Raw genomic sequence first — 9,877 nt, 5'->3', positions numbered from 1 at the left:
AGATGCCTTATATGTGCTGACATATGGCGGGTATGGGCACGCTACCGGGAGGGCCTCTGCCGGTCCCGGGGCGTGACATGATTTGACTTCATCGATTCTATTTCCTCCATCATTGCATCCAACCATTCCTTATGAGTAGATAATGAGAGAGCCTCTTGAAAAGATCTAGACTCATCATCATCATGTACAGCAACCATGAAAGCTTCCCCCTCAATCTCAAAACGACGACGGGGAACTCCCACACATGTGCTCCTACGAAGTTGAGGCTCCTTATTTAAAGGTAAGTCGCTCCCACTATCCCTAGGAGGAATCGGAGTTGCCTCCTCTGCCTCAACTGAGCGAATAGAAGCGCCAATACCAGAGTCATCCATCTCATGGAACTCAATTTCATTTCGAACCTCACTTCTATAAGGAAAATCCTCCTCGAGGAATTCAACATCTCGTGACTCAATCTCAGTCAAACTTCCATCTGGCTGCTGTCCGATGAACACGTATCCCTTAGAGTATTCAGGGTATCTTATAAAGATACACTTCCGTAGGACCCAACTTTCCATGCTTGTGAGAAGTGTTGTGTACATAAGCTGTCGAACCCCAAGGACGCAAGTGCGCCAAATTTGGTTTCCTGTCCGTCCATAATTCATAAGGAGTGGAAGATACTATTTTGGAGGATACACGATTAAGAATGTAGGCAGCAGTTAACAATGCGTCTCCCCAAAAGGAGATAGGCAAATTTGCTTGCGCCATCATTGACCTAACCATGTCAAGCAAGGTGCGATTTCTTCTCTCCGCTACACCATTTTGCTGCGGAGTGCCAGGAATTGTCAGCTGTCTGATTATTCCCTTTTCATCGCACAATTTCTTGAATTGTTCAGATAGATACTCGCGGCCTCAATCAGTTCTTAAGCATTCAATTTTCATATTTAACTGATTCTCAACCTCATTTATATAACGTCTAAAACAATCCAATGCTTCAGACTTATGGGAGATCGGATAAACATGACCGAAACGCGTATGGTCATCTATAAATGTGATGAAGTAAAAAGCACCATGTCTTGCCCTCACACTCATTAGGCCACAAATGTTGGAATGGATCAATTGTAAAGGAAATTTTGCCCTAGAAGCTTTATTAAATAGTTTTCGGGCCGCTTTTCCCGCTAAACAATGTTCACATATGGGCAGGTCGACTTTAGTGAGCGAGCTCAAAAACCCGTCTCTAACTAATCTAGTTATTCTATTCTGCCCAATATGACCAAGACGTGCATGCCATTTAATTGAAATATTGTGATCATTCTCAACAGAAGATAGCAGGGAAAAAGAATCACTATTATTAATATTATAATCAATGTCCAAAACCATAAAACCATTTAACATAAAACCTCTACCATAATAAATAGTTCCAAGATGAATCTCAACTACATCACTCTCAAAACAAAAAGAAAAGCCTAACTGTAGCATAGCAAGAATAAAAAACAAGTTCCGTCGTATTCCTGAAGCATAAAGTACATCATGTAGGTACAAAGTTCCACCACCTTGCATGATCAACTTGTATGTGCCAATGCCTAACACATCGACACTAGAATCATTCCCCATGTATACTCTTCTGCTCTCAGCAGGCACACGACGGTACTCGACGAATCCCATCCGATCCCTCGCTACGTGGTCTGTTGCTCCTGAGTCTACAATCCACACAGGGAGAGATTCAGCAACAAACGTGTTAGAAGAAACAAAAGAGCGAGAATCGGGATAGAGTTGTACCTTCTTCGGCTCAGTGCAATCACGAGCGAAGTGTCCCAGCTGATTACAGTTGAAACAAGTCATCTTTGACTTGTCTTTCTTGCCACCTCGTTTGCTTCTCTTTCTTCTAGTGCTCTTCGCGTTCTTAGGCGCGGATCCGCTACGATTTTGAGCCCCAGTAGTCCTCTTTCGCTTGAACCCAGATGTCCTGCGAAAGTTTGACTCAGCAGCATTGGCAGTTGGAGTTTTAACAGCCTCAAGGCGCTCCTCCTCCAACTCCAAATGCCGCGCAACATCCTCAAAAGTTTTGATATTATCGTTATGGGTCAAATTTACTCGCATATGTTCCCACGAATTGGGAAGAGAGCGAATCGTAGCTTGGATCTGCTGCTCATCAGTCAAGGTGCCGCCAGCCGACTTTAACTCGCGAATCATGTTTGACATTATTCTAACGTGCTGTTTCATTGTCTGATCGGCACGCTTTTTATAACTGTCAAACCGCATAGTCAGACTGCGCAACCTTGTAGCCGAAGTTGCACCAAATTTTGCTTTGAGAGCCTCCCACATGCCATACGCAGTCGAATCCTGCTCACACTCGCACAAGAGATCATTCTGCATACTGCTCAGCAACGTGATGCGAGCAATGCGATCCTTTTTTAGCCAATTATTATAGGCTTCCATATCTCGGCGAACCTGGGCACTGGTGCCCTCTGTGGATAGGTCCATTTTATTACTCAAGTTTTCCAGAACCTCTTACTCAGCGAGAACATATTGAATTTTACGGTGCCAAATATCATAATTGTCACCATCCAATTTCTCGCCCTTGTTTAAATCCGCAACAATTTATTTGGAAGCCATTAAATCTCACTTTTTGTTCATGCAATGCGCAGAAAAGAATATTTTAAAATTAGTAAACGATACATGTATTCAATTTTGCCACATCTCTAATTAAATAAATTAAAAATTAGATCATACATGCGTAAAGGAAAATTTCGCTATGCTCGTAATCACATCACACACCATATGTCATAGTTTTTAAATTATTTAATTAAGATGCACAAAATATATGGGAGTAAAAACATATAGTTTACTCTACCAAAAAAAAATAAAAAACCCACATGACAAGGCATGCATAAAAAATATATTATTATGCCTAAAGTTACATCTATATATCGTAATAGGTATTATAACATTTTAAATGCATGCTAATATGTTACATAAGCATTTTGAATCATTGACTATGCATATAAATCAATGAATACACTTAAAAAAGATTTTATTAATTAAAAAAATTTGTAAAAACAAAAAAAATTGCAAATCTGAACGACAGCGGGCCCATAGGCGGTTCGGCCTGCGCGGCCGGCAAGCGCTGGCCCGCGCAGGGCCTGTTGGCCTGTGCGTGGCCCGCGGTGTCACGCCCCGGGACCGGCGGAGGCCCTCCTGGTAGCGTGCCCAGACCCGCCATATGTCTACACATATAAGGCGTCTACAACAAAGCGGAAGTAAAAGCAAGAAATAGAACAAATAGAATAGTAACAACTAATGATATCAGAGCGAGCAAAGTTCTATCATATAAACCAGAGTAAAGGAAATATACCAAGACGAAGAAAGTAAAACATAAGGTGATACAAAACTAACTCCTCAAAAGAAATGCCAAGATCCAAAAGAAAGGTGGTCTCTATACATATACGGGTACAACTCTCAGCCTCTCACAAAATAAAACATCGAGAGGTAGACCACCTAAACTCGTCTCTCGCTAAAGGGCTAACCCGAAGCGACGCCCTTCCCACGGTCCCTAGCCTCTCCCGGCGTAGAAGGCTCTGAAAGAAAACATGAAACAGAGGGCGTGAGAACTATAATTTATAGTTCCCAGTGGGCAATTACTGACCTCGGCTCATTGCACCACTAGGCCCAAAAGAAAAGGGTAAGTCAAAAGCGATAGCAATAACGAGTAATTTGCATCTATGAGAGCATAATGAAATGCTAAGATATTACTTGCGATTACACATGGTATTTATGTAATGCACAATTATCCTGTCATGAAGAGTATGTCTCTACTTAGCCATAAATAATGTCATGGTTTGCTTAAATGAAATTATGAGGATTATCCCTTATCATAGCAACATTGTTTATATGAATGCAATTAAATACTGCCTCCTAGCATACTACATGTATATGTATACCCAAAGTCCAAACCTATGCTAGAAGCAAGTCCGAGTAATCCAACTACCACTCTCTATTTAGTAGTGATTATAACAAACTCATCCCGTGTCGATTTCCATTTCCAATTAGGGACCTACCAAGGGTAGTCCAGCTTGCGCCGCCTAAGTGCCTGTGGTAGCCCAACATTCCTACTCTTGGAATATGTCTGTCCCACTCGACCCCGTAGGCTTCTCAATACCGCACGAGGGAACATAAGTCGCGTAGGCTAACTCCGGAGTGCCGGCTTGTAGGGAGCGACCCTCACAAGCATGTGCGAATGAGCACAAATGGCAAACAAGTGTAGTCAATGGCTCAAGTATCCAACCCTCATGTCTCTAACATGGCATAGTCACTAGCATCTCGAAGATCTAGTTCTAAGTCACAAATGAAGTTCCAACATTTTCTAGGTCTAGTGCCCCTTTATGACACTTAGACATTTAATGTTTAAGCATGTTCCACATTCCTCAATGGCCCTATCCACTAGGTTCTCACATGTCCCGAGCTCAATGCCGCTTGATGACATTAGCTCTCTAGTTCACATACCTTCTAAATGGCAATCTTGTCATCTTTCATGTCACAAGTAAACTCAAGTTTAAATGCATGAATCCGAACTCATTTACATTTTAGAAGCATAAAACCAAGTCTCATAAAGAATGCTAAATGCAACCATAAATCTCCCAAGCAACTCTCTACTGCATAGAGGTCCAAAATTTCATCCTATATAACATATGCATTTTAAGCATTCTAAAATCATAATAAATACAATTAGGATGAATATGCATGCTTTTTCAATTTACGAAACATATATAACCATATGTGAGAATTTCTCATAGACAGGCTAGGTCAAACCCACCGAACCGTCGCGTAGTGCCCCGTTTCGCCGAACAAAGTTGTCCCCGAGTCTCGAAATACTCTAGAAGTATTGAGCGAAGAGATACACGGGCATTACGATCAATCTATAAGGTCAAACTTTAACAACCTAACAAAAGGGCTAGAACTCACCTCAAGAGAAGAAATCTCTTCCAAAGCTCTAAAAGAGAGCTAGAATCCTTCCAATCCAAGCTCAAGGAAGGTTCTAATCCAATCAATCTAGCCTCAAAAGCCCTAGATCAAAAAAGCCCCAAAATCAACCCTAAAACCTCATTCTAGGGTTCCAATACAATAAAACCTCAAATCCAAGGTCTAAATGGAGAGAAAAAGCTACCAACCTCTAAGAAGCTCCAATCCAAGCTCAAAAGGTGAAGATCTTCTCCTTTGCAAGCTCCAAGTCCAAGTCTTCGAGCACCAACAAGGTGGGAAGAGGAAGAAAGGCAAAGGGATGCTCCAAGCCCAAGCTAGATCCTTCTCCTCTTCTTCTCCTTCCTCTTCTTCTCCTTCTTCTCTCTCTACTAAGGATATGGGGAGAGTGTGAGGAGGGAAAATGAGGAGAAGAGAGGGTGGATGGGTCATATAGACCATCTATTGTAACAAAATCCAGCTAGGTCCTCCAAAAATCCAATATTACCACAGCCCGGTCTGGGCAGTTTTCGCCCAGAGGGACCGGTCTCTCGCTGCGAACCAGGAGAACCAACGTTCGGGAACCGGTCTCTCCCTGCGTGGGACCGGTCTCTCTCTGCGTGGGCGCGCTCGGGGACCGGTCTCGCCCGCCAGGGACCGGTTGCCTCAGGGCTGCCGCAACACTGCTCACTGGGGGACCGGTCTCTCCTTCCAGGGACCGGTCCCCGAGAGTAAAAACTCTCAGGACTTGTCCAGAATTCCAGTTTTTCGAATCTTTTTAGGTCGGAAATATTCTACAACCCTCCACCAAGTGTGGAAAAGCTCGAAATACATCCAAACACTCGAACCTCGCAATTTGCAAAGGTCCAGTGTGCTACACGCGGCCTGCACGCGCCCTCGCCCCGCGGGCTGCGCGCGCCGTATGGCCTGCGGGCACACGGCCGCGCGTCCCGCGCGCGCCTGCACGCCTTGCCAAGCCTGCGGCCGCGCTCGTGGCTGCGCGCGCGCCGCGCAGCCCGCAGCACAGCGCCTGCCAGGCCGCGGGCGGCCTGCCAGGCCGCGCGGGCCTGCGGCCTGCGCGCGGCCCGCTGCCCGGCAGCCTGCTCGGCCGGCGGCCTGCGTGCTGTCCGCGTGCGCGCCCACCGGAACAGTATTTTTTTAAAAAAATTTAAAAAGATAGATAAACTTCAATAAATCGTAACTATAGATTTAGAAGTCCAAATCTTTCAAGAAATATATCAATAGAAAGCTTATGAGAAGCTCTTCCAAATCATGCAAGTTTCACAATGGGATATGTATCACACATCAAACAAGCCACCACCTAAGTTCCGATTTAGGGTTTCGTTTTTCTCTTAAAATACAAAACCATATTAAATCAAACTTTATAGATTTAATCTACAACATAAGTGCTTTAAGATGTGAGAAAAAAAAAACATATAAAAATATCCACTTTTGAAAAAACCGCCATTAACGTCCACAAGCATGCAAGAAAAAATCTAAACAATTATAGATTTAAATCTAGGCATGCAATCTCGTTAAAGAGTTGATATAAGGCACGAAATCAACCTAATAAGGCTCTGATACCAATGTAGAACGCAGCGAAAGTATTCGTTCGTACCTTTTTACGGAAGCGATTCGCGTTACGACTCGATGAGTCCGGATCGTCGAGGTTGATTCACGTGTCCTTTGATCGTCCTTGATTAAATCTTCTCACATTCCAAACTCGCGATGGATCGAACTACAAATGAGCACGATCACAAATCCACCGTTCAAGTCCCTCTTAGAATAATAGGTTGATGGAGGATGTGGTTTCTCTCTTTCGTTTTCTTATTCTTTTTTTTTTTCCGTTCTTGTTCCTTTTGTTATGTGGGATCGCCCGCATATTTATAAGGGATTCCAAAATCCTAATAGCGTTAGAGATAAGGCCAAATCAGTTATTAATTGTTATCCTAATATGACTAGGATTATCTCTAACTAGCTTTCCAATTTGAAAGCGAGATTAATTCCAATCCAATTAGATAACATAATATCCGTCGGATCGAACCCGCTTATGGGCGTACCCGATTCGATTTAACCAAATGCCAACATTATACTTTCTTGATTTAGGTTGTTCAATCAATAAACCTAGAAGGTTAATTACTCGGTTAGCTATTGTTTATCGATAAATATGAAATCCGTATGTCCTTAAGCTGAAATATGCTTGTAGAGTGTGAAATTTGGTATAATTGCTAATTAGTTCGGCAAAATCCTAAAATTTTTGACTAAATTGAATTAAATCAAAATAAATGAAATTTGAGGGGCTATCAAAATAATTTCATGAAACTATTTAGAAATAGTGTATATTCTACTCCCCACCCATTCAAGAGTAAAGAATTATCTGCTAGTCACATTAGTCACATGATGTGACTAGTAGAGAAAAGTGCATCCTTAGAATGGACGGGTATAGATGCTAAGATCACTTTTGGGGTGTAGCGTAAGCATCACTCTAGCAATGTCCTTTTCTAACGACACTATCAGGGACAAAAAAAAAATTGCGCATAAGTAAGCATCAAGGGATTTTGTGCAGTTAAACAAAAATTTTGAATACTACATTCTGATTAGAATAAGCTTTATGTGCTAAATTGCTAAAGTTAAAATTCTGAAAACGTAATTGAAACGAGAGTCAAACTTTACAAATTAAGTTGTTATAATTAAAGATTTGACGGCAAAATTAAATTTTTGAATCAAACTTCATGGATTAAAAATTTTGAATCAAACTTCATGGATTAAAATTGGACTTAATCCAAAAATGAATAAATTATTGTTACCTCACAAGATGATTTTTATAGTTACTTGGAGTGCAAATCACTTGACACATCTATTAGCGGGGTGAGTCCATACTCCATAGACCATAATGGGTGGAGCAAAGAAACTCAAAAATTTGAACAGACAAAGAAGAATTGTGAAAGAGAAAAGGCATAAAAGGGTCCTTTCGCTTTAATTCCTTCTTAAAATATTTTGAGACGTAACTCTTCACAAATTTTACATATTTTTAGATCTAACCCTAGACCCTACTACACCAGCACCACTTATGTGCCTATGTGACGAGGTTTATCGAATGTGCTAAGCGATGTAGGAGGAGATCAGTCATTCCCTACCTTTTACGGTATGTTTGGTTCACCCATTTTAGAGTAAGAAATCGAAATGAAATTTATTGATTCTGATAGTTGCCGTTTGTTTTATAGGAATCGGATTTCGATTCCCATTCCACTCTCGAATGGGAATGGCCAAAGCTATTTATGGACTTTATTAATTAGTTATGAACCGTCAATAAATTGCAGTTTTAGAAGCCCTAATTTCATGATCATGCATCTGACAAGGATGGTCCAAGCTCTCGTCTCGGGACAAGAAATGCAGTCCACAGGTTCCATAAATGGAAAACACAAAAGAGATTCCTAGCCTCCTAGGGGAGGCTCAAATCGGATTATTAACGGAATTGGCAGTATCCTGATATGAGTTTCCTATTATATTTCTAGCCGTCCCTCAGTCTGATTTGTGATGCTTTTTGCCCAGATGGGTGCAGCTAGCTAGCTAGCTAGCTAGCTGCTTATTATTCATCAACACGACGTATATACTGCTGCTGCCTTCTCCCTCTTGTACTTTCACCAAATAACACCTATTAATTAATAATAGTGTTTTCGGTCCTCCTGTAGAATAAATAAAATACTATATAAAATAAAATAGAGCGGACTGTACCCTCCTTGCTTGCCTGCCTCATTTCAACTAAAAAGTGATTAAAATCGTCCAACTTTACAAACAAACTCAGGGATAAGTTAGATACAATTTTCTTTTCTTTTATTTTTTTCTTTTTTTTTGACTATTTAACTAGCTACAATCACGGGAGATCTATTTGGATGCGTGGGAACAAGGCCTTTTTGGATGATGCATGGAGCCTCTTGTTCCGTCAATTTCTTCTTTCCCACCAAATGAGCATGCAATTAAATTGGGAAATGAAAAACTCAAACATCCAACTAGCTTTCCAATGTAATAATACAGTTTGAAGTCTAGAATGATAGAATATACTGAGCCTCTTAAAGACATTTTTTTAATAAATAATATAGATCACCTCATAGGCTAAACACACTTTGCTACCTATTGAAAACTGTATTATTACATTGGAAAGCTAGTTGGATGTTTGAGTTTTTCATTTCCCAATTTAATTGCATGCTCATTTGGTGGGAAAGAAGAAATTGACGGAACAAGAGGCTCCATGCATCATCCAAAAAGGCCTTGTTCCCACGCATCCAAATAGATCTCCCGTGATTGTAGCTAGTTAAATAGTCAAAAAAAAAGAAAAAAAAAAAAGAAAAGAAAATTGTATCTAACTTATCCCTGAGTTTGTTTGTAAAGTTGGACGATTTTAATCACTTTTTAGTTGAAATGAGGCAGGCAAGCAAGGAGGGTACAGTCCGCTCTATTTTATTTTATATAGTATTTTATTTATTCTACAGGAGGACCGAAAACACTATTATTAATTAATAGGTGTTATTTGGTGAAAGTACAAGAGGGAGAAGGCAGCAGCAGTATATACGTTGTGTTGATGAATAATAAGCAGCTAGCTAGCTAGCTAGCTAGCTGCACCCATCTGGGCAAAAAGCATCACAAATCAGACTGAGGGACGGCTAGAAATATAATAGGAAACTCATATCAGGATACTGCCAATTCCGTTAATAATCCGATTTGAGCCTCCCCTAGGAGGCTAGGAATCTCTTTTGTGTTTTCCATTTATGGAACCTGTGGACTGCATTTCTTGTCCCGAGACGAGAGCTTGGACCATCCTTGTCAGATGCATGATCATGAAATTAGGGCTTCTAAAACTGCAATTTATTGACGGTTCATAACTAATTAATAAAGTCCATAAATAACTTTGGCCATTCCCATTCGAGAGTGGAATGGGAATCGAAAT

The sequence above is a fragment of the Ananas comosus genome, linkage group 21 (genome assembly GCF_001540865.1).
Source record: "Ananas comosus cultivar F153 linkage group 21, ASM154086v1, whole genome shotgun sequence".
NCBI classification, from domain to species: Eukaryota; Viridiplantae; Streptophyta; class Magnoliopsida; order Poales; family Bromeliaceae; genus Ananas; species Ananas comosus.
The sequence above is the reverse complement of the archived record's forward strand: the minus strand, read 5'-3'. Positions refer to the sequence as shown.